The 24,366-nt window shown below is 54.0% G+C and overlaps 1 long non-coding RNA gene across 1 annotated transcript in view; it reads right to left on the reverse strand.

The window, feature by feature from the left end:
* Positions 1-417: 417 nt before the first annotated feature.
* The window catches only part of LOC116660230, a 30,329-nt gene continuing 6,380 nt past the window's right edge, over positions 418-24,366 (reverse strand). The window contains exons 2-3 of the long non-coding RNA XR_004315638.1: positions 13,227-13,357; positions 418-1,311 (exon numbers count right to left, since the gene is read on the reverse strand). This is a non-coding gene — a long non-coding RNA (uncharacterized LOC116660230). The remainder of the gene's footprint in view (positions 1,312-13,226; positions 13,358-24,366) is intronic.

Consider the following 24,366-nt stretch of genomic DNA (forward strand, 5'->3'; position numbering starts at 1 on the left):
AGGAAAATAAGGAGAAACTTTTCTGGACATTAGGCTGAGGCTGGGATAAGGAAAACAATGTCTGTTGAGGGAACAAATGTGGACTAGACAGCTCGTCCAGCCATGAGATCGCATAGGTATTTTGGTATACAGGGTTAAGCACCCTGATGTCAGGCCACCTGGGTTGACTCAAATGCCACTCTGCCAATAAATAGGGCTGTGTGACCTTAGGTGAGTTGTCTAACCTCTCTGTGTCTCAGTTTCTTCATGTGCATGGTGGGGCTAATGATGGTACCTACCTCAGAGAGTTCTTGTAGGATTAAATGAGATGGTGCATGTTAAGCACTTAGCACAGTTCCTGTTGAAAAAAAAACTTAGCATTTCTTTGCTATCTCGCATGATGGATTGACACTTAAAAAATTAAGGGAATCTGAGAAATCATTCCTACCACTGGAGTGGCTGTTTTATTTTTACACCCTTTAAATATTTATGGGAACAGCCATATTTTGGGTTTTCAGGATTCACGGAGTTAGTAGATTGGTAGAATTGCACTTATACTGGACGGTTTTGCCTACAAAGAAAATTTTGGACCTTTTTTCCCCGCTGCTGGCTCAGTGCTGCCCCCGAGTGGTCGGTCCTAGGGATAGCTACTCGGATAAGTTCGCCTTGTGATGGGGGAGCCTGGGTGGGCTGGGGTGTGAAGCAGGCAGCGGTGGCGGGGCTGGTGGCCCAGGGGCGAGCGCGTCAGTCCACACATTTGAAAGGGAAGGCATGTTTGTGTGCCCACCAGTGACCCAGTCAAGAGGAAACCAAGTGCCCTTGAATATGGTCTTGCCTCCTGTGCAATTTGCTCAGCACGTCTGACTTTCCCTCTAAATACGCGTAGGCTCATTTCTCATCTGAAAACAAGGCAGGACGTTCCTGAGCTGCCGTGCGGCCCGGCGTGCCCTGGGCTCACCTGCACGGTGGCTGGACGGCCCGGCCACGGGAAGACCACTGTGCGTCGGCCGTGAAGCTCGTGGAAGGGCCATGTTGTTACTGTCTCCTAAATAAGGTCTTGGGTGAAACATTTAGGGCCAGGAGACAGTCTGTCACCTCTGGGAAGGGGAGCCACGTCCCCTTCATAGTAACCAGGGCCCTGTGACCTAGCGCGCCCGCCGCCCGGCCCCGCTGCCGCCGGCCCGAGCTGGCCGCCTCGCGTCTGCTGAGCTGCCCTCGCTGGGCGGCGGCTGGCTCCCCCAGCCTCTCCTCGGCACTAGCTAAAACAACTTCTTTTTGTGGTTCTTGTGATGACTTCACTGCCACTTGTGCTTTGATCTGTGTTCTTAGATCCTGTCAAGAAAGAGGAAAGGAATCCATAAATTAAACAAGAAGTGGAGTGTTTCAGGTTGGGTTCTTTTTTTCTGGTGAAAAGTTATTTGAGATGATTTAAAGTCAGCATTTGCACTTGGGTTTTTGAGACTAAAAAGTTTATGGCTCAAAGATTTTAGACCTAAATTTTTTTTTTAACTTGGGAAAATGAGAAGCCCCTGTAAATAAGGCCGTCAAGGAAGTTGTGAGGTGTGGGCAAAGGCCCAGAAGCCATTGAGGTTTGTTTCCGCAGCCACTGCCACGAAGGGTAAGACTGTATCAGTGTTAATGCTGGGGGACAGAAAGCTGGTCACCTGTTTGGGCCCCAAATATCTTCCCACCACTGTCTTCATAAGGGCCGCAGTTCCTTGCTTTGTGTTTAAGTGTAAAAGTCGCCCCGGGAAGGTTGACACCCGGATGCCTCACAGCAAATGAGACGGACCCCCAGATTCTCCTCTTGGAGAGTCACTCAGAGGCTGGAGTTTTGCCTTCTCCACAAAAGAATCAGCTCCTTGGGAGGGCAGAGCCCGTTGGGCAAGAGAGGTCTGCCTCTGCTTCAGCTGACGTGTGACCGTCACTGAGTCCCTTGACCCCTCTGGCCTCCCATCCCCATGCCTCCTGGCAGGAAGGTCTTCCCAGGGCGCTCTGGCCCTTGCACCACAGGCAAGGCCAGCTCCCTCCCAGGACCCCGGGGACAGCTCCCAGCCCAGGAAGGAGTCACCTTCCAGCCCTCAGGCGCACCTCAGCTCCCAGCTCTGTTTACTCTCAAGCAAAGCCTTCCTTCTGCTTACTCAGTGAAGATTCTCTTAAGACGGGCTAAGCACACGGTTTACTCTGCTAACAAGCCCTGCCGTTTACTGTGAGGACCTGTGTTGACTTATTCTTGAGTCTCCATTGACATTCACTGGGAAACGTTAACGCAAACACGAGGAGACGTCCTGGGAGCCTCAGGCCCGAGGACGTGCTCTGGAAGGGCCATCCGGCTGCTTCGGTGACAACCACCTCAGAGGTAGAAATAGCAGCCCCGTGCCGCCCGTGGGAGCCGAACCATCTCCGCTTCGGTTTTTAGATTTGGTATCTGAACACTTTTGCTAAAGGTCTCTAGAAAGCTTGCTGCGTTCACTCTGGACGAGACTCCGTCCGTGCCAGCCTCCTTCCAGGCACAGAGTCCTGGGCCACCTAGGGACCTTGGCACGGCCACCAAGTACCGGGCTAGGGGTTCAAGTACACCCTGGCCCCTAGGTGGCCCTGTGATCTTGGGACAGCTGCGTCCTCTCTCTGGCTCTCCGTTTTCTCATCCACAAGGCGAGGGAAAGTGGTTCATCCTGGCTCCTCTCCCCAGCCAGACTCAGCCCCAGGCCTGAACACAGGCCTTAAGAGCCCTCAAAAATGTTTATTGAATAAATAGGTGAATAAGACATGCCAGCTGATCCCTCCGGCCTTAATTCTGGTGCCCGAATCCTCCCCAAGGACCGGCTTGGCCTTGAGTCATCGTCTGACCAGATCTGCTAACGGGGTCGCTGCAGACAGCCGCAGACCATGGAGGTCTGGGTCAGCCGGTGCGGCCGCCAAGGGGCGTGACTGGCCTCCGCCCCCCCGCCCCCGCGCCCATCCAAGCTGCCGCTTGTAGAGGAAACGTCTTTTCGGGTGAGGGGACTGCATATTTGGTTTGTCTTTGTTGCTTGGAAACTGTTGACATCCCGAGACGTTCTGTTGCCTTCGCTGGGTGATGAAAAATTGATGACTCTTTTCTGTCAACAGACTTGCAGCCTGTTCACCTTGGCCGGGAAGGGGTGGGAAGCCTGCTCCTTGCTCGGCCGCTGTTTGCTCTCTTTGAAGCTGTTGGGTTTCTTTCCTCTGAGGTTGGGCGGGTGGAGCGCGCGGCCTGTGCATGGCGGCCAGGCACCGTGGACAGGGCTGCCCTGACTTCCCTCAAGGCTCCTGGTTCCGGCAAGTGCCTTCGCGCAGCGGCTCGTGGCACCTCTGCCTTCCGCGGCACCCCGTCGCACCCAGCCCGGACCCGCCTCGCCCTCGGGGACAGCCTGCGATGCACAGCTGCTGCCGTTTCCAGTCCGCTGGGTCTGCCGTCTCCTCCGGGCAGTGCAGGAGCCTTGCTGCCCACCCTGAGGGCCGGCGGCCCACCTCCAGGGACAGGCGCAGGGCGTCAGACTTAGGAGGGATCCCAGAGAGCATCTGTGGGAGAGGAACCTCGGAGTGGCAAGGTGGCCTGGCCATCCGACTCTGGACCTAAGCCCTGTCACCCCTGTGCCCCATGTCAGGCTAAGGCGCCCACCCCACCTCCAGCTTGCCGGGGGGAGGGTCCGCCTTCCAAAGGCCTCCTGGGCCCTGACGGCCTCAGCTTTCTGCCCCTCTGTCCCACAGCCGGGGACGGCAGAACCCAGGACCCGGCTTCTGGGCACTGTCTTCGGGGCCCTGCCCCTGGGGCTCTCTCAGGCCTCAGCTCTCCTTCTGTTCCAGCTGCAAGTCCAGAGATGCCCCCGGGCCAGCAGCTGGACCCGAGTCTCAGGATGGCGCAGAGTCCTTGCCCTCGGCTGAGGCCGTGCCCCGGGGGATGGATTCCTCATCACTAGCCACGTGACCGCAGGCCAACCTTTGCCCATGGCCGTTTGGACCAGTGCCACTCTTGGTGTGGTCCCCGGACTGTGCTGGCTCCTGGACAGTTGGCACCTGGAGGCAGGCACAGGGAGCACTTACTGAGGACGTAGGGGAAGCATGTAGAAGCTTTTACAGCAATTTGACGTTGCCATGTCATTCAAGCGGCATTTCATTTTTAAACTAATTCATTTTTATTGCATTTTCACAAAGTATTGGTCCATGAAAGACTGGAGGTTGGGGAAAAAAAACCCCTAAAACGACAGCTTAGTCCTTCTCCAAGGATGACGTCTCAGGAAGCAGTGCTCTGGCCAGCCGTCCAGCCCGCACTGGGCTGCTCCCCGAGGGCTGCGGTCCTGTGAAGTTCCCGGTTGGGGCAGCAGGGGGCGACAGAGACACAGCTAAGCGTCCGTCCCCAAGCAAGGCCAGTTCGTTCTCCAGGCATCCTCCACTTGACGGCTTCTAGGGGCTGGGACATAGGGGAAAGGAGGTCCTTCTTCCTTCTGCTCGGCTCAGCTGACCGAAGTGTCACCAGAGAGAAGGGCCACGTGCAGATGGCAGGGAAGCGAGGACCCCGGGCAGGGGCTTTCTTCCTGGGGAAGTGTCACCCTGACTTGGGCGTGGGGCTCAGCGCTCTGAGCCTGGGCTGGAATCTTGCTTCCTCCCCTCAGTTGCTGTGAGACCTTGGCAAAGCCACTCAGTCTCCCGGAAAGTCAGCTTCTCCAAGTGGCAAGGGGCCACGTTCACGGTACCTTCCCCACAGGGCTCTCGGGGGGTTAGGGGAGAGAACCCACAGAAAGCACCTAGCAGAGCGCCTGGTGCTCACTGTCACGGCAGTCCCGTCACACCTTGCTCCCTCTCCGTCCCAGATGGGCAGCCAGGCCCCTTTCCACCAGTCACTCTGCACCCTGCGACATGGTGAGATCGGGCTCAGCCCCCACCTCCTCCAGGAAGTCTGCTGAGATGGAGGCAAACCCCAGGAGTCTTCCCACATTTTTGTAATTGCTGTTTTTTTCCTAATTTCTTCCTGCTCCACATCTCCCCAGCCATGCACAGACTCTGCACGTTTCATAGCCTATAAGGCGTCCTGCCACTGGAAGGCACTGTGACACAGTGGCTGCGAGCCTGGAACCTGGAGCCATGCTGCCTGGGTTGGAATCCTGGCTCCATGTCTTGCCAGCTGTGTGACTTCGGGCAACTTGCTTGACTCCTCTGAGCCTGGATTTCTTTATTCTACCAAAGTATTACTGTGGTCGTTGAGTGAGGTAATGTAAGTGAAGGCCAGGTGGCCAGTAAGCAGCAGCAGGGGAGGAAACTGAGGCTCAGGAGCTCAGGTTCTGGGGACTGGCCACGTACCAGACCCCAGACGTCCCCTAGCAGCGAGGTGGGCACTCTGGTCTCCAGCTGGCAGATGAGGAACTGAGACTCAGCTTACTCACGTCTGCAGGGCCACGAAGATCTGGAGCTGGGCTGCTGACCTCTGGTGCCTGACACCACGCCCAGAGTTCCTCTGTCTGATTTGTGACAGGAGAGTGGGACAATGCGAGGTTTTCTAGGCCCCAGCAATACATACACACTTCTCTCTCTGAGTTGCCCCAAGCCTAGAAGACTTCCAAGAAGACAGGGCTGTTAGTGAGAGGCTGGGGCTCCTGTTTGGGGAACCCCCAGAGTCTGTTCACAGGCAGCCCCTTGGCATTGAGCGGTCCTGTGGAAGAGAGTGCGGTCAGCAGCGGGGCGCCCGGCCTCCCTGGGAACAGACCAGGGCTCCGCCTGCCCCTGGGCGAAGCTACGTGGGCGACACCAGGGCAGGACGCGCTGCACATCTTCCTCCTGAGGGCCGAGGGCTGGCCGGGTCTCGGGAAATCAGTCAGCACGGGCCTTGTGAGCGCTGATTCGGAGCTGGAGGACCTGGACTAGAAAGCCTGCTCAGCTCCTTCGAGTTATGTGATCCTGGGTGAGTCGCTTAGCCTCCTGGTGCCTCAGTGGCCTCATAAAAAAAAAAACAGATGCCCGTCTCACGGGGCTGTCGGGGAATGAACGTGACGAGGCAGGGATGTTTCTTAGTGTGGCGCCTGGCCTCGCGGACGCTCTGTGGGTGGCAGCTGTCACTGTTACTGAGAGACGTGATCTGCAGGGTAGTCCCAGAGAGGTGAGGCCCTGCCCTCCGAGGGCTGGGGCCCTTGGGCGCTCACCCTCTGGGACACGGACCTGCCCCTTCCCGCCCGCGCAGACTGCCTGTGCCGCGAGGACACTGCTTGCTGCCGTCGGGCTTGCCCAGGGACAGCGGGGGTGGGGGGAGAGGAAGGGCGTGTGGTCCCTGCCCTGCTGTGCATTCGCTGTAAGTCCCTTGCCCTCTCTGGGCCTCCCTTTCTCCATGCACAGCTGGAGGCCCTGCAGGAGATGAGCATCAGGGTTCCTCTTTGTCTGCCATCAGCCATCTAGGACGTGTCCCCATCCTGCAGACACATTCACGTTTCAGCAGGCCCTTTACTGCGAAACCCAAAGTGTGGCCCAAGGTAGGGGACGGGGAGGCTCTAGCTGATGCCCATGGAGGAGACGGCTGGTGGCGACTTTCCTCAGCCAAGAGGCGACCCCGGCCTTCCTCATGTCCCGCTGGCCTCTCCTTGTCCCTCTACCCACGTGGTGCCCAGCCAGGGCTCAGGGCCCCCACGTTCTCTCCCCCGCCCAGCGTGGTCTGCTCTTAGAGGCGGGTCCCAAGACCAGTTTGCTGTCAGGGACGGATGCCTGGGGGCCTGGTGCCATTCGACTTGGGCAGGAAAACGTTTTTAACCCAGAGAAGTTAAACCCTGTGCCTGGAATCCTAGCAAGAGCCTCTGAGGCCAGAAGGACGCTGCCTCCCTTCAAATGACCGCAGCCTCCACTTCCCGGCCTCGGCCGTAGGGGAGAGCTGCTGGGACCACAGTTCCAAGCCCACGGCACACAGCGATCAAAGGACGAGAGGGGAACTGGATTCCGTCATAGCAAAAACCTTTTGCGCTTCAGTGGACATCATCAAGACAGTGGAAAGACAGCCCACAGAATGGGAGAAAATTGCAAATTACACGTCTGAGAAGGAACTCGTATCCAGAATATACAAAGAACCCTTACCACACACCACCCGAAAGGCAAATGACCCAGCTTAAAAGCAAGCAGAAGACTTGAACAGACACGTCTCCAGAGAAGATGTGTAAACGGCCAATGAGCGGTGGCAAGATGCACCACTGCCTTCGGTCACCAGGAAGATGCAACTCAGAGCCCTCACGCGGTGCCACCTCACTCCCACTCGGACCACTGCTCTCAAAAAGACAGGGACAAGCGCTGACACACATGTGGGGAAGCTGGGACCCCTGCTCTTCGCTGTTGGGGTCTTAAATAAGACAGCGACTCCCTTAAAAAGTCAGGCATCAGGTGCCCGGACGACCCAGCGGCTTCCAGGTGGACACACAAGAGAGCGAACCAAACACACGCGATGCGGGCGGGGGAGGGGCGGGCGGGGGCGGCCACAGGCACACGCCCACCACGAGCGCCAGAGATGCCACGCACAGCACGGCAACGGAGCGAGCACGGCTGCCTGCTGTCCAGGGGAGCTGTCGGGAGAGTCAGCCCTAAGGGTTCTCATCACCGGAAGACCTTTTCCTCTTTCTTTAATTTTGTGCCCAGGTGAGATGACGGATGGCCCCTGGACGCATCGCGTCCAGCCTTTCATGACGCGCGTGAGTCACGTCATCGCGCTGCACACCCTCGCTCGCGCGGTGCGGCCTGTCGATTCCATCTCAGCACAACCGGGAGAGGAACACGTATACTTGAGTGTTCGTAGCAGTGCTGCTCATCATAGCGAAAAGAGGAAGCAACTCAACAGACGAGTCGATGAACTGTGGTAGATCCAGCTAATGAAATACTATTCAGCCATGGAAAGGAACGAGGTGCTGACTCAGCGGTGGCCTTAGCGAACCTAGAAAACACTACTTAAAGCGAAAGACCCACACGCTGTATGATACTGTTTACATGAAATGCCCAGACTAGGCAGACTCAGGGCTGGAAGGTAGGCGAGCGGCTGCTGGGGAGGGAGGCTGGGGAGCGACAACTAACTGCACAAGGTTTCAGTTTTGGGGTGATGAAGGTGTTCTGGAACTAGTGGTTGATGGTTGCCCACTTTATCAATATGCTAAAATAGTAATTTATACTATTTAAGGGTAATTTCTCCATGAAGGTGGGAATGCTCCAATGGCCACTGAAAACATAAGGGGGCATTTCTGGCGGTCCCAGTGCTGAGGGGAGCACTGCTGTCACTGGGCGGGGGGGTTGAGCCCGGCATGCTGGGCATTGTGCAATGCTGGGGACCAGCTCACGATGAAGAACTGCCTTGCCCTCCACGTGTCTCTCAGGACATTGATGTAGGTGATTATCTGAGCTCCAAACCAAACTCTACTTTATGTAATAAACACCAAGTATATTTGCAAGGGTTTAACACACACTGAACTTCTCAGGAACACCACCACTGTGTGAGCTGGGGGGGGGCTGTGTAGCATCTCCTGCTTAATGTCAGCGATCTGTTCTTGCAGATGAGATGTTCTATATGCAGATGCTTCTGGGAACACCTTTCTTGTCCTTTCCTCTGTATTTCCTTTAGTTTTAAAGAGGAAACACTGTATTGCTGTCACCCCCAATCCCTTAACCAATTTGCCAGCTCTCACTAAAATACAGTAAAATGCCTACATGTGCAACAAACGGCCATGTTAGGTTGTAAGATGCTTAAAGCTCTGCTTCTGGTCACCCCACAACCAACAGGGACATTGACGAGCAGTGTGCCCTCTGCACACAGGAGTCTGCCCCAGTGCCAGCGACGGCCAGGAGGCACCACGTGCTTCACCGTGACTTTCGTATTTTTCAAAACACAACTGGATTCAGACCATCCACTAACTGTACTTGGAATGTATCTTGATTCTTTCCCTGCTCCCTGTTTCATTAAAAATGTTGTATTAAATTTTGGAGACATACACATACTTTTCTGTCTTCCCATGTAAACATCAGCCCAGAAGCACTCCACTGGGGACACACATGTTGTATAAGGGAGCGCTCTACGGGAAGAAGGCTAACTGGGGACGCGGTGTGCAGGGCAGACCCGGCTTGATCTTCCCTGGGCAACGGAGGGAGCGGGACTCTCCGGTGGGAGCTCGAAGGACCCTGGAGAATGTCTCTCCTCCTTCAGTCCACAAGGAAGAGGCCAAGGAACCTGGAGACTTGTCTAGGATTGCAAGGAGCCCGTGGCAGAATTTGGTTGGGAGCCCAGACTCCTGGCACCCGGGCAGTGGGTCTGAGTTCTGCACCAGGACGTCTGGCTTGGAGTGGCCTGTGGAGGTACAGGCTGCTCGACAGGTTTGGGGGATCAGTTAATTTGCCTTTGAACAAGGAGCCTCCAAACACCAAGTAAGGGATGCCCCAAGCCGGCCCTGCCGCTGGACGTAGGGGTCCGCGTGCTCTGGGTGAATACACTGCCTGGCTATAGACAGCCCTGAGCACGGGGATGAGTGCGCGTGATCCAACTGATCGAGTCAGGGGCGGGGCGGCCGGGCAGAGAGGCTGGGCCCGGGGTCAGAAAAGCCTGCTGGAGCAGGTGTTGCTGGAGATGGGGAGGTGGAGGCAGCCCCCGCTGCAGCCGCGCAGATGCATCCTGACTGGGGGGTCCCAGCCTGCATTCCCGAAACCTCACTGAGGGTCCTTGGGTCACCAGGACATGCCTCCTTGTCCTCCATGAGCAGCAGCCTCAGTAATATTTCGTCTCGCGCATTTCAGTGTTTAGAAGTTCTGCCGGCTTCCGTGCTAACTGGCTCTTCTTCCCCTCCCCACTCTCGGGACCAGCCCCCGCCCCGGGTCCAGGCCCTCCCGCCCCGGAGGGAAAAAACGAGGCTCCTCGGCTCCACACCGGCCCCACAGGGTGAAGGCCACATGTGTCCTCAGCAGACCCAGGGGTCCGCCTGGGACGGAGCCTGTCCTGCAGGAGGCACTGGAGTGCACTTTCTGGGGGACGCAGAGCGGCCTCCACGGCCCTGTTGGGGTTCTGGAGGCCCCAGTTCTGTTCTGTGGGCCTTCTCTCTCCTCCTTTCAGCTCCAGTGGGCCTGGCATGGCATCATCTGCGGCTTGGAGTCAGATCCCAAACAAGCCGCCTTTCTTGGGGAGACAAACACCCCGGAACCCGCTAATCTCTCTCCCCAGGGCGTCGTGTTGCTGGCTCTCTGCAATCTTCACCTCTCCTGGCAGGCCGGGAGAGAGCGTCCAGGGGAAACCGGATCTGAGTGCGGCCTGGGTGGCTCCCCTCCCGGAGCAGAAGCGCCCCCCAGCCTGCAGCCCCACCAGGGAGGCTTACAAGTGCTCCAGGCTCTGCTTCCCCTCCTGGCCCGGCCCCGGGGCTGGGCTCTGGGCGCTCGGCTTCAGCGAAGGGTCTCCAGCTCACGTCCCTCTGCGCGGAGGCGGATGTGTGGGGAAGAGGAAAGAGCTGGGCGTTGAGGCCCTGGGTTGGCCTTCCCGCTCCACTGTCGCTGCCCCGGCTGGCTCAGTTGTGGTGAAGCTGGCTGTGTGACCTCGGGCCTCAGTGTGCTCGTCTGTAAGCTGGGCCTAGTGGCCCTGCTGCCTGACAAAGCCGCAGTGAGCACCAAGCCAGAGGCGGCGGGGAAGCGCCCTGTGAACTCCAGCGAGCCGTTCAGCTGCCCCTTGTTAGCAGTCCCGACTCACAGTGTGACCTTGGGAAAGTCACTCCCCTGTCTGGGCCTCCGACTCCTGATGTGTAAAGTGAAGGGGGTGGAAGATGGACCTCAGGGAGTGTTTTTCCAGTGGACAGTGTGCTGTGATGTGGTTTTTATGTCAATTTTATTAAGCTGTACCCTAAGGAAGCTGTCACTTCTATGTAATAAGACGTGCCCATCCGTTCTAAGTACACAGTCCAATGAGTTTTGACAGGTGCACACGTCACAATCCAGACCCATTTCACTCTCCCCAGGAAGTGCCCGCGTGTCCCTTTCACAGTCACCTGCTTTCTGTTCTTACAGCTGGAACATCATACCGTGGAATCCCACAGGTAAATTCTTCCCTCTAGAAATCTGCATGTCTGGGAGATTCACGCGTGGCGTCCGGTGTATCAGCGGCCTGTGCCTCCATGAAACGGAGGAGTTTCTGCTGCAGGCACGTACCACGGTCTGTCCGTCCGCTCGCCTGCTGCGGGGTGTCTGGGCTGTTTTGGGCCACAGTGAATGAGGCTCCTGTGCACGAGTTCTGGCGTGAACATCAGGTTTCACTTCTCTGGAGCGAGTCCCAGGGAGGGCACTGCTGAGTCTTACCCTAAACACAGTTGGCTCCTGAACAGTGTGAGGGTTTGGGGCGCCAGCCCGCCGCATAGCCAAGTATGTAACTTGCAGTCAGCCCTTCGTATCCACGATTCCTCTGCATCTGCAGATTCAACAAACTGGATCGCGGGTCGTGTAGTCCTGTCACATTTACCATGGAAAAAAAATCCACGGATAAGTGGGCCCCCCACCTGCCGCTCAAATCAAATCTGTGTTGTTCGAAGGTTGACTGTGTGTGTTTGACTTTGGAAGACACCACTGCGCTGCTCCCCAAGGCTGCTGACCCAGTCTATGTTCCCCCGGGAGCACACAAGGTCCCAGGTGCCACCGTCTCGTTGCACTTGCTGTTGTCTGTCTGGATTCCTTCCTCCTGCTGGTCTCCGTCCCCAGAGCCCCAGGGCCTGCCGATCCGCGCCCCTGCCCTCTCTGCCCTGCTTCCCAGGCCCAGCGCAGGCCAGCAGCCTGGTGGAGGGGTGGGGGTTGGTGGCTTCTGGGGAGACAGGGAGACTTTCGGGCTCAGCCTGTTTTGCAGACCTGGCCTGAGATGGAATTTCAAATGCAGCCTTTCAACTCAGCAAAGCGGATAGATGAGGGCCTTTTTAGAATCACTGGCTCCCACGGGCCAAGAATTTTGTTTTGCTCATGTTAACGGCTCCTTCCTATTCACTGAGGTCTCTGCTCAAATGTCACCTCAGAAAGGCCTTTCCTGGCCGCTGGGGGTGGGGCAGACCCGGCTTTGTGGGGCCTGAAGCTTATCTTTGTTTTTTTCTTGAATTTTCCCAGAGTTTATTTTTAAGCTTCTTTTTCTTTTTTACATGCATATATTCCTTTTCATATTCTTCTTCACTATAGGATAATACAAGACATTGAATGCAGTTCCCTGTGCTTTACAGAAGAAGCAAGCAGGGTTCCAGGCCGGAGGACGGAGCAGGTCGTGTCCTCCGACGGGGCAGTGGGGAGGGACCAAGGAGCCTGTCCCCCTCCCAGGCAGCGCAGCCCCGCCCAGGTCAACCTGAACTAGGGGAGCCTGGAATGAGTCCGTGTTTGCTGTTAAACAAAGGTCCAGGACAGAGCCTCAGAGACGTGAGCTTTGAGGTGCTTCAGGATTTGGTTTGGTTTGAAGGGACGAGGGACAGTACCAGGAGCCTATAAACACTTCCTGCCCCAGATGCCAGAAATCCCCCCCCCCCCCCCCCGAGAGCTTGGGGGAGCGGCCACGCCGCCTGGGTTACAGCTTCCTCCTTCCCTCCCGGGGACTTGGGCACAAACCACTCACTTCACAGGTTGACATGAGGATTAGTTAAAGTCATGGCATGTAAAGCCACCAATGCCTGTGAACTCTCTCCTGTCTGACTTTTACTAAAGGATCTTGGACTTTTGGACATGGAAGCAACCTTACACACACACACACACACACACACACACACAGAGGAATATGACTCAGCTATAAAAAAGAATGAAATCATGCCATTTGTAGCAACATGGATGGACCTAGAAATTTTCATATTAAGTGAAGTAAGACAGACAAAGACAAATATACGATGTCACTTATATGTGGAATCTAAACAATGATGCAAATGAGCTTATTTACAAAACAGAAAGAGACTCACAGACATAGAAAAGAAACTTATGGCTACTGGGGGAGTGGGGTGGGGGTGTTAAATAGGGAGTTTAGGATTGGCAGATACAAACTACTGTGTACAAAACAGATAAACAAGGTCCCACCGTGTAGCATAAGGAACTCTATTCAGTATCTTATAACAGCCTATAATGAAAAAGAGTATGAAAAAGAATAAATGTGTGTGTGTATAACTTGAATTACTGTGTTGCACACCAGAAACCAGACATTGTAAGTCAACTCTACTTCAATTAAAAAGAAAAGATCTTGGACTGTTTGGCTAACATCAGCCTGGTAACCCTTCACTGCCCCTGCTTAAAACACTCACCTCTGTCCCAAGCTCTGTGTCGGACGTCACTTTCATCCTGGGGTCGTCGTTTTGTTTGCTGCAGCCGTTGATGGGGCTCCTGTTACGTGCCAGACACCTCACATCCATCATCTCTCTTCTTCACCACGACTCTGCAAGTAAAGTTTATTATTCCCACTTTGTTGATGGAGAGACTGAGGCCCCACGATAATCAGCAGTGCAGCTGAGATGAGGAGCCCAGCTCTTGCTCTGTGTCCCAGGTCTCTTCTCTCTTGTCTTTCTCCTTGCTGTCTACTCCAAGCCCAGAAAGATACACAGTTTGACTTTTAAGTTATCTAATATCTATTGAGCCGCTGACTCTGTGGGGCAGGGTCCCAGCCCAGGACCCAGAGGAGGGCCAGCCTTATCCTTGCCTTCAAGGAGCTCAGAAAGTAGCTGGGGGAGCAGAGGAGTAGTAAGGAACTCCTTTTTTTAAAAAATTTTGGGGATTGAACCCAGGATTTCATGCATGGTAAACATGCATCCTACCACTGAGCTATGCCGCCCCTCCCAACCTGCCCCAGTAGTAGGGAACTCTAAAAGCCTCCGGCAGGTACAGGTTAGTGCCCTGGGGGCACCTGCTTCTGCTGGGAAGGCAGCGAGTTTGGGCATGTAAGCGGTCAACACCGGCTCCATCCACATACCGCTGGTGGTGGTGTGTGGTTGTGTGTGCCCACAAGTGTGACACAGTCGTGACACGGAGCAGTGAGACGTTACTATTACAGGCGTGGGTGATACAGTGTCCCTAGTGGCACTGCGTCCTAATTTCCACTTCAAACTAAGCACTTTGAATTTCCCCTCTAACATGAGAGCTTTGATACAGGCACAGGTCGACGGACTGGATGGAGTCTGTTGATAGCAGCTTGGCTTTTGTTTTAGCCAATATGCAAAATGTTCACCATGGAAGTTTTTACTTCTGATACTAATTTAAGAAGCAGACTTTGAAAAATACATGTATTTTAAAATTTTTATTATGGAGTTTTGAAAACATGCATAAAAACAAAGAGACTGGCATCGTGAATCCTCCCCCTCCACGTGTCCAGAGCCCAGCTTCCTTGGTTTGTCAACAGACTCTTGACAGGCTCGACAAATTAGAACTTTGCGAATCATTTAATGTGATGCGCTCAGTGAGAAGCTACTGAAGACACACAGCTCTGCTGATGCAACTCTGAGTGTGCATGAGGAGGATTCCAGCTCTTGGGCTGCAGGGCGTCTGGGCAGGGAGACGCCCCTAGCCCGTCTCTCGCAGACCTAACATCCTGCGGTTCTCTTATCTGTAGAGAGAAAAAGCCCGTTTGTAGCTTTCCTCCTCTGGTTTTAAATGTGGTGGCAAAGACTCAGGAACGTGTTTGGAGCTCGGCGTCCTGGGAGCTTCCCTTAGAACACAAGGCCTCCGTGTCTTCTGCTTTGACTCCCGGGACATTTTTCATGAATCGCCCTCAAACCCGAATTGGCTCCATGCTAGCTCACAGCAGCTGCAGGATTTGGGGAGGAAGGGGGGAAGCCCAAAGCTGGGGGCGGAAAAATAAGCCCTAGCTCTGTCCATTAGCTGTGTGGTCTTGAGAAAGTCGCCCTCCCTCTCTGGGCCTCCACTGCCCAGTCTTCCAACAGGTTTTCACCTGGGTCCTCTCCTGCCTCCACAACTCTGAGCGACTGTGGTCCTCGGCCAAGTGCGAGGGTAACGTGGGAGACGCACACACCTGTCCATTTATTCCTGCAGAAATGCCGCTGGAGGCCTTGGATGGCCTTTGGGAAGGTGCACAGTGTTCTCCAGGTTTATCAGATGCTGTGCAGTTACCAACGCAATCCAGATGTCAGCTGAAGGCACTTAAGATCCAGATCAGCATGTCTTCAATTCCAATTCTGAAGCCCCTTCCACGTCGGCGAAGAATTCCACAGGATCCCCAAGGGACCCCAGGCTCTTAAGGTGCAGATCCCAGAACCCCTCTCTCACGCCACATGCCCCATCACTCCGTCGCCACACCCCAGAGATGCACAGCTCCAAGCTCCGTGAGTATGGCAGCTTCGCACCCGCCCGCGGACTATCCCCCAGCACGCGAGTTAGAATCACGAGTGGTCTTTCTGACGTTAAAATGCTGACTCACCTCCTCACCCCCAACTGCCCGACCTCCCCACTTACTCGTTCCTCCCTCTCTTTCCCTCTTTCCTTTTCTGATGCTCCTCGCCTCCGTCCCCTGGATGTCCGAATTCTTTTCCTTCTCTTTTGCAGAGCGGTTCCAGCACTCAGCTGCTCCGGACTCCAAGTGCACACACCAAACCTGTCAGGGTGCTCGCCAGGCAGAAAGACTTCCACTGAACAGGACCAACTTTCTCCAGAAAGGAAGTGTCGTCATAAAGAATTTTAAAAGGTTTTAGGAGGCTGCAGCCCTATGTCACTTGGGCAGAACTGGGGTGACCATGCTACGTGCTTCCAGTCCTCCGTCCGCAGGCTCGCCCTGCGCCGCCTCCCAGGCAGCCCCACCCCGGAGAAGCTTGGCCAGCATCTGACACGGCTCCTGCCTCCCTGGCTGTGTCCAACCGTGTGCTCGCGGCTGTCCTTCCCCCGCGAGCCAGGTTCCTCTTCCTCCTCCTTCGCGGGTTTTCTGGACCAGGTGTGTGGGAAGCAGAGGAGGACGCGGGAGTTCAGCCGTGAGCGTCACTCACGGGGATCCTCCTGAGGCGGGTCTGCGTGGGGGTCCTCCCCGGGGAGCAGCTCTCCCGCGATGAGCCCCGCCAGTCCAGGAGGTCTTCGGGCCCACCAATGACTCTCCCGAGTGTGAGCTGGCTGCAGGCACGAGGAGGAGGGAAGGAGGGAAAGAAGCAGGGAAGTGGCGCGTCTGACAAGGCCGGGGAGGGCAGCGGTGCCCCGGTGAGAAGCGGCCCGTCCCCTCCGCCCAGGCCCCCTGGCGGCGCCGGCCACCTGAGAAGCTGGAACAAATGGGCAGCGAGCTCCTGCTCAGAGTGGGAAGTGACTTGCTTTGCTTCCCACGGAGAAGAGAGCTTGGTCTTGTGCCTTGAGGTGGGCCGGGGAGTCGCAAGAGAAAGCAAAGTGTGGGGAGAGGGGTCTGTGGGCGTGTCGGCACCTGGCAAATTCCTCACAGGGGTTCTCGAGCGAGTTTTGAGAGTGGATGCTCGCCAGCTGATCCCCTTGCAGGTAGATCAGTGCGGGTGGGAAGGGGCTGAGTTAAAGGAGAGCTCACTCCAGGCAGAGGGAGCAGGTCACGGGGTCAGGCCAGGTGACGGAGCAGCTGGCCTGGTGGGTGGACGTGGACAATTCCGAGAGGCTGGGCTGGAAGCGCTGGCGAGGTGAAAGATGATGCCTTTGTGAGATCTGCTGAGGCATCTGGGTTTCGTTCTGTAAGCCACAGTCCTTGGAGGGTTTTAGGCAGGCAAGTGACAATGTCAGGTGCTCTTAGAAAGATGCCTTTGGGTGCCGGCCAGCTGCCCGTGGCCAATGTGAAGTAGCGGGTCCAGTTAGGCGTCGGTTGCATCATCCAAGCAACAATGGTGGCAGAGCATCGTTGGGGTGGTGGACGGGAGCGAATAGATTCTATGTGTCAAAGAGAACCTGTAGCGTGCAGGGAGCAGGTGTGAGAGGCGATGCGTATACATCTAGCCCATTTTAACTGCTGCGTGATACTCCACTGGGTGCGTCAGCCACATCTTTAGGTCTCCATTTTGCTAATGATGGTCATTTCCACTTACTCACTGTTACGAACGGCACAGCAACAGACAGCTTAGTGCCTGCCTCCCTGTGCGCCCGTGACTCTCTCTCGAGTGGCTCCTTAGAAGTGGCTGCGCTGTGTGGTGCGGGCTGACCCTCTCCCGACCTGCTGGCCATGCTCAAACGCCCCCACGCAGTGGCCGTCACCGGCACCCCCCATCCGCAAGTACAGCTGTTCCTCCCCCCGCTGCTGAGAACCCGTTACCAGACTTGGCAGATCCTGCCAGTCTGACCAGTGTGACGTGGACGCCCCTCTTCTGCAGTCTGGTTCCCTGGTTACTGTGAGATTAAGCCTGTTTCTTCGTGGTTACTCACTGCCCTGTTTTCTTCTCCAGTGAATTTCCTGTTCACGTGCTTGGCCCACTTCAGGTGGGTTTTTTTCTTACTGATTTATTGGAGTTCTTTATATATTCTGGATACTAATTTTTTGATGTTTAAAGTATCTTTTCTCAATCTGACTACTCTTTTCCATTTCATTTGTAAGAGTCTTTGCTAGGCAGAAGTTTTAAATTTCAATCTATTCTGAGGTGACAAAATTCTCCTTTATAGTTTGTAGTTAATACAGCTTGATAAAATTTTTTCTATACTGATGCTATAAAATACTCGTCTGTATTTGTTTTTTTCTGAAAATTAGAAAATGATTTTTCACATTTAGATTTTGATCTCCTTGGATTGTGTGTGTGAGTCAGTGTGAGGAAAAGGCTAAATTTTACTTTTTTTCTACACGGCTAGCCAACTTTCCCAGTACCATTTATAGAATGATTCGTCCATTTATTATTTATATTCATTATTTTTAGAACAATTCATTACACTGATTTGTAATTCTCTCTCTGCTACGTATAAGCTGTGTTTATGGATTTATATTCTATTCTGTGGTTTATTTAACTATTCCTGGAGCAAAACCACCCTGTTTTTAATTATAACAGCTTTGTAACGATTCCTTATACCCGTCGAGGCAAATCTCCCACTTTTGTTCTTTCATTTCAAGATTCCTTGGCTCTTCTCGGCTCTTTCCTCCCTCATTAACTTTAAGATCATCTTATCGAGTCCTGTGAAAAGGCCCTGTGGGATTTCAGTGGGAGCGGCATCAAATCCACAGGCAGAATTTGGGGAGAGTCACTATTTTTAAGACGTGGAGCCCTGCCGTCTACGGATGTAAGATGGCAGCCTCCCTTTACTGCCCTTCGCAACCGCGTCACACTCGTCACCATCACTCTAGGGCTGTCTGGGCCGGGTCTCCCAGGGAAAGGGCGCCGTTGCAGAGACGGGGCTAGAAGACCGGCATTTACGAGGCGTTGGTGCCTTCCGGGCTTCTTGAATCTAAAGCTGGCTCTTTCTCTACTTGGATTTTCTCGCAGCCCGTCCGCTCTGTTGGGCCCTCCAGCTGCAACGCCGACAGCGTGCTGACCTCTTGCCTCCAGCTGGCTCTGGTCTACTCCACCAGACTCTTGTCTGTCTGTTCCTGTCCCCCAGAGAGCAGATGCCACCCCCCTCAGCCCCTCCGCTGGCCCTGGACAGAGCCTGCTCCTCACTCTCCACTCTGCTGCCCGGCGGCTCACTGGGCCTTGTCTGTAGGTCTTCCAGGGACACGTGAGCCTGTGTGACCTCCCGCAGTCCTTGGAGCCCCTCGAGTCCTCTGACTGGTCCTCGTCGAGCACCTCTCACTGGGTCTGAGGGGAAGGGGAAGCACCTGCCTCCACGCCCATCTCCAAAGACACCCGCTTTCTTCCAGGCCTCTCCACCTGGGCCCTGGTAGCAGCCCCGCCCTGGGGCCGGCACCCGCCAGCTGCCTGCACAGAGCCGGGCTCGCTCACCGGCGCCGTGCTGTGGCGTCCTGTTTGGGTGAAGCCTTTGGCACCAGCATCTGCTCGTGGTCTCTGGACCCTAACTGTTCTGCTAAGCACTCCTTTACTTTCTCCCGCAACAAACAACAAACGTTTATTGAGCCCCTACTATGTGCACAGGTGCTCTGGGACACCTCCCCCCAAATCATCCACTTACTTTTCACAAGCGCCTTTCACTTGTCTATTACACAACAGAAGCTCCATTTAGCACTTTGTTTTAAAGGACCCCAGGTGACCAGAATTGGATTGATCAAAACCCTTGCTTCCTGACACACCCTCCTCTCTGGCCCATGCACAACGCCTTTCTCTCCCCTCTCCTCCTCCCCTCTGTCCTCCCTTCCTTTCTTCTCCTTCTTCCATTTTCTTTCCTTTAATGTAAAAAGCACCTGTGACCCCACCAGCCAACCACAGGCAGGACCTTGGTAACAGCCCACGTCAAGCTCTGCTCCCTAATCCAGGTAACAGTCACCCTGAGATCTGTGTTACCTGCTCTCTTGCTGGCATATTTGGTTGTCCTATATTTGATTTGTTTTCCCAAAAAGCCTATTTTAAAAGTTATCATAAGACCCAGCAATCCCACTCCTGGGCATATATCCAGAGGGAACTCTAATTTGAAAAGACACATGCTACCCCAGTGTTCACAGCAGCACTATTTACAGTAGCCAAGACATGGGAACAACCTGAATGTCCATCGACAGATGACTGGATAAAGAAGCTGTAGTATGTTTATACAGTGGAATACTACTCAGCCATAAAAAAGAATAAAATCGTGCTATCTGCAGCAACATGGATGGACCTGGAGATGGTCATGCTAGGTAAGTCAGACAGAAAGACAAATATCATGCTATCACTTATGTGTGGAATCTAAAAAAAATGATACAAATGAAACTTATTTACAGGACAGAAAGAGACTCACAGACATAGAAGACAAACTTATGGTCACCAAAGGGAATGTCGGGGGAGGGATAAATTAGGAGTTTGGGATTAGTGGCTTCAAACTATTATGTATAAAATAGGAAAACAACAAGGTCCTACTGTACAGCACAGGGAACTACATTCAGTATCTTGTAATAACCTATAACGAAAAAGAATACGAAAATGAATGTATATATGTATATATGACTGAATCACTATGCTGTACCCCAGAAACACAACACTGTAACTAAACTATACTTCAATTTTAAAAAAAGCATATTTTAGATTTTAGTCCTTTTAACTTTATGAAGAGGACATTATGCTGTGTGTCATCTTTGGAAATTTTCTTTCTTTTCTTAATACTATCATGATTAAGTTACATCTATATTATTGTGGCCACTGTAATTAATTTGATTTTTAATATGGTTATATATAGTGTGATATTTACCATTTAAAGTGTACAGATCCAGTGGCATTTAAGTACATTCACAGTGTTGGGCAACCGTCACCACCATCCAAATCCAGAGCTTTTGCACCTTCTCAAGCTGAGACACCAGTCAGTTTGCTTTGACTCTGCTGCGGGAGCACGGCCCCGTCACCCATTCACTTCCTGTGTTGATGGACAGCAGGGGGCCCCTCCAGGGTTCCCTGTTGTGAACAGTGCTGCTGTGATGGCTCCTGCAGGGTCCACTGACGAACACGTGTTCACTGCTGAGTGTTAAGTATGTGAACGTTCAGCTTTAGGAGATAAAGTCAAGGGTTCTGCAGAGTGGTTGTGCCAGTCTTCACTCCCCTGAACTGTGCAAGAGACGCCATGGAGCCACGTCCTCACCAACACTTGGGGGCCTGAGACTTTGACAAACGGAGGTACGGAAGCTGTGAAAACCAACTGTTGCTACGTTACAAGTCGGGGAGGAGGAGAGCTTGCTGGGCCCTGCCCTTGGGGTCTCCTTGAACTCTCAACTTTCCAGACCCTTTTATAGACTATTCTTTTTTTTAAAAAGTTTCTTTGTTAAAGTGTAGTTGATTTACAATGTTAGTTTCAGGTGTACAGCAAAGTGATTCAGTTATACATATATATACATATATATTTTCTTTATTCTTTTTATTTTTCTATAATTTTTATTTTATTTTTAATTCTATTCTGTATTTTAATTTTATATAGATATATAAATTTATTAAAAATTCTATATTTTAATTTTATTCTAGAGACTTTATTCTTGCAGATAACCCCAAAATGACTTTTACTGCCACTGACCTTTCCTCCCACAATTATAAAAATCATACATATAATTTGTAGAAAACTTGAAAAGTACAACAGAAGTCACTTTTGACCTCATAACCGTTTTTAATACTGGTGTGTATAATCTTTACTGCACAAAATTAAAAGTCATACTGTTTGTACTGTTTTGGAAGCTTGTCTTCTCTGCTTAATAGGCAAATAATATTTCTGCTGACTATACCTCAATAAATATTTCTCAGTGTTATTGAATATTATTCTACAAGATAATTTTAAGCAACTGCACATAACCTCATCATTTGAATGCACCATAACCTAACCAACCGTTGGGCCTTAAAAAGGTTTGTACACAACGTATCAACACCTAGCCTCGTCTGTAAGTCGCTGCATGTGTTCATAATAATTTCTTAGTCGAAATACCTAGAAGTGGAATTGCTGAGGATTGTAAATTTTGAAAAGAAGTCTTCCTACCGAACCGACCTTGTTTATCGTATAGCCGTTCATCAGGGTGCGTGTCTACATTAGTCAGAAACATGGGTGTCAGCAAGCAGCGCTCCGGCTAACACGAGGCAGTGGTGTGTCGGTCCTGCACTCTGCAAGAACGTTCCGGCGCGAAGCAGAGAAAACGAGCCTTCGCGTTCACCCGGGGAGACAGCTCCCACTAGACTTCCTGAAATCCTGGCAACAGCCTGGAGGTGCCAGGCCACATGCGTGGGTCCCTGGCAGCGTGGAACCCCATGTTCAGAAGCCTTCACTAAGATGCTTCCCGAGCCCCCTTTTCTCATAAAAACAAGACAAGGGTGTTCTGAACGCTGGCGCATAGGGCCCTTGTTGGGTACTGCGGAAAGGCGGTGAGTTGCTTTAAGTGAGTTCCACGTGAGATGGGCGCGGTCCCAGGAAGGCCTCACCAGCCGGCGAGCAGAGGGCTCCACTGCGGGAGCAGGGTGATCGCCTATCCTTGACACCCGTGTGGCCATCCTGGTCCCAGACTCCACCCTGCTGAGTCCTCATGGCCTGAGAAGCCAGCAGGACACAATGTACCATCTCACTCAACAAATGAGACTGGGAACCAGAGGTTCGTGATGTCTCTGAGGCGACACAGAGGGGTCAAGTCAAAGACAGCTTTGGACACAGTCCTAGTGCTTTCTCCTGCCCCATGATGTCCTGTGGGACAGACTGGCTGCCAAGTCCTAGACCAGGCTCCGGTGTCGGCCCACGGACTCCAGAGCTGGGGGACGAGGGGCTGAGAGTGCCCCGCAACCTTTTGGAAGAAGGGACTCGGGTCTTTGGACACTTAGCACCAGTGACCTAGGGAAGGACCCCACTGGCTCTTAGGGGACATTATCCCAAGGAAGGGGTCGGGTGACAAGTTACTCACTGTGTGACCTTAGGCAAGTGCGTCCCTCCCAGGCCCTCAGTCTCCTGTTCTAGAAATGGGTGCTGGATCAGCAGGGCTCTGAAGGCTCCTCTGGGGCAGAACCCCTCAGGCTGCGCTCCACCGGGGGGCCCACCCTGCGTCGTGGGGGCCCTGCGGGGTCTCCATGCAGGCCTCTCACCGCTGCCAGGGGCCTTCGCACTGCCTCGGGCTCCGCGTCTGAGGCCTGCGATGTGGTCCTGTGGCCCCAGGGCTCCCATCTGTGGAGACGGCCCAGGGGCCTGCCCTGCCTGCCAGGTGGGGGGCCTGGCCGGGGCGCCCTCTCCCCCGCGGCCCCGCACCACCCTGCGCCGCCTTCAAAGCTCCCAGGGAGCCTTCAGCGCAGGCCCGGCCTAGGCGGCCGCAGCTGGGCCTGCCCTCTGCTCCCTGACGTGGGATGAGCGGGTGGTGCGGCCGCCTCCACCTCCGGCCTCGTTCTGCGCCCGCGGGTTTCACAGAGCAGCAGAGCCGGGGGAGCTCTGGTTCAAACCAAGCTCGAGCTGCGAGAGAGAACAGCTGGGCCTGGGGCCTTGCTCCGCGCTCCCCGCCTCCTGCGGCCTCCTGCCTGCCGCCTGCAGTTGGTGACCCGTGGGCCGGGCCTCGGCCGGGCCCCTTCTCTGCTAGTAACAGGGCTCCACTAAACTGGCCTGAGCAGGACGGCGACCTGGTTGAGGGAGCAGAGCGGGCGGTTCGGGCAGCGCAGGGCTGCGGACTTTCACAAAGGCCTGAAGCCAGCAGTGTCCGGGCCCCTCCCCACCTCCCCACCTCTCTGTCTCTCTGTCTCCTGCTCCCTCTGACTTTATTTCTCTCACATTTCGGCCGTCTGATCCTGCAAGCACTTGGCCCTGGCCATTCGACGCACTGAATGTGGTGGTTGCTGACAGACCAAATCTGCTCTCTGGGATGTGTCTTCGACTCTGCCTGCCTTCCGGGTCCACATTCTGGACAAGAGACGGTCGGCAGTGCTCAGAGTATCGCACGTTCTCGTGCTGCTGGTCGGCTCCGCCCGGCCTGTCCTGTGAGAAAGCAGAAGGGAGTGTCTGCGAGGAAGAAACAGGCTCACAGGCATAGAAGACAGACCTACGGTGACCAAAGAGGAAAGGGAGGCAGGGAGGGACGAGCTGGGGGATTAACAGACCCAGACTACTGCACAGAAAGCAGAGAAGCAACAGGGTTTACTGTGTAACCCAGAGAACTATGTTCAATGTCTTGCAATAACCTATAATGGAAAACCATCTGAAAAAATACACATGTATAACTGAATCACCTTGCTGTACACCTGAAACACAACACTGCAAATCAACTGTCCTTCAATTAAAAAACAAAGCGATGACGCTATAGGTGTAACCCTGAATTCTCTCCAATCTGTACAACTAAATAAACCATTCCCAAACTTTGACACCTTATGGTCAGTAACAAATCATTTGCTCCATGCTTCACAGCCGATCACTGCCTGCTGGAGGGTCAGTGCACCTCACCCCTGAACTCTCCTTTCAGGGAACTGAAGTCTGAGTACAAACTGAGGGATGGGAGGATGGGTCCCGGCGTCGGCCTCTAAGTACTAAAACTTTGCATTTTAAATTGCACGTGGATGGCGTGTGCGTGTGCGCACGTGTGCATTCTGAGACGGCCTGGAAGAGTTGGTAAATCCTCCCCCCGACCTCTGGCCACTTCCCTGGTGCAGCTGGGGGGCAGGTGCTGCAACTTCAGAGCAGAGGGAACCAATCACAGTGTTTTTCCCCTCTGTCTTCTCCTTCCAGGAAACTCGCCTCTAGTCTGCTTTGTGATCACCCTGCTTATCGCTGCACACAAGCTGGGGCTGTTCCTCTCTGGTTTCTCCTTTCAGCGAGTCTCCCTCCCCACCTCCTTTCATTTTCATTGCTTGGTATTTAGCCCCAGGCGGTTAAGAAAATCTGCGCTGCGTGCAGCCACCCAAGCCCGGCCCCTTGTTTCGGGTTGATCTTGGTGTGCGGGCGGCATCCTCC

The sequence above is a fragment of the Camelus ferus genome, chromosome 27, assembly GCF_009834535.1.
Source record: "Camelus ferus isolate YT-003-E chromosome 27, BCGSAC_Cfer_1.0, whole genome shotgun sequence".
Classification (NCBI taxonomy): Eukaryota; Metazoa; Chordata; class Mammalia; order Artiodactyla; family Camelidae; genus Camelus; species Camelus ferus.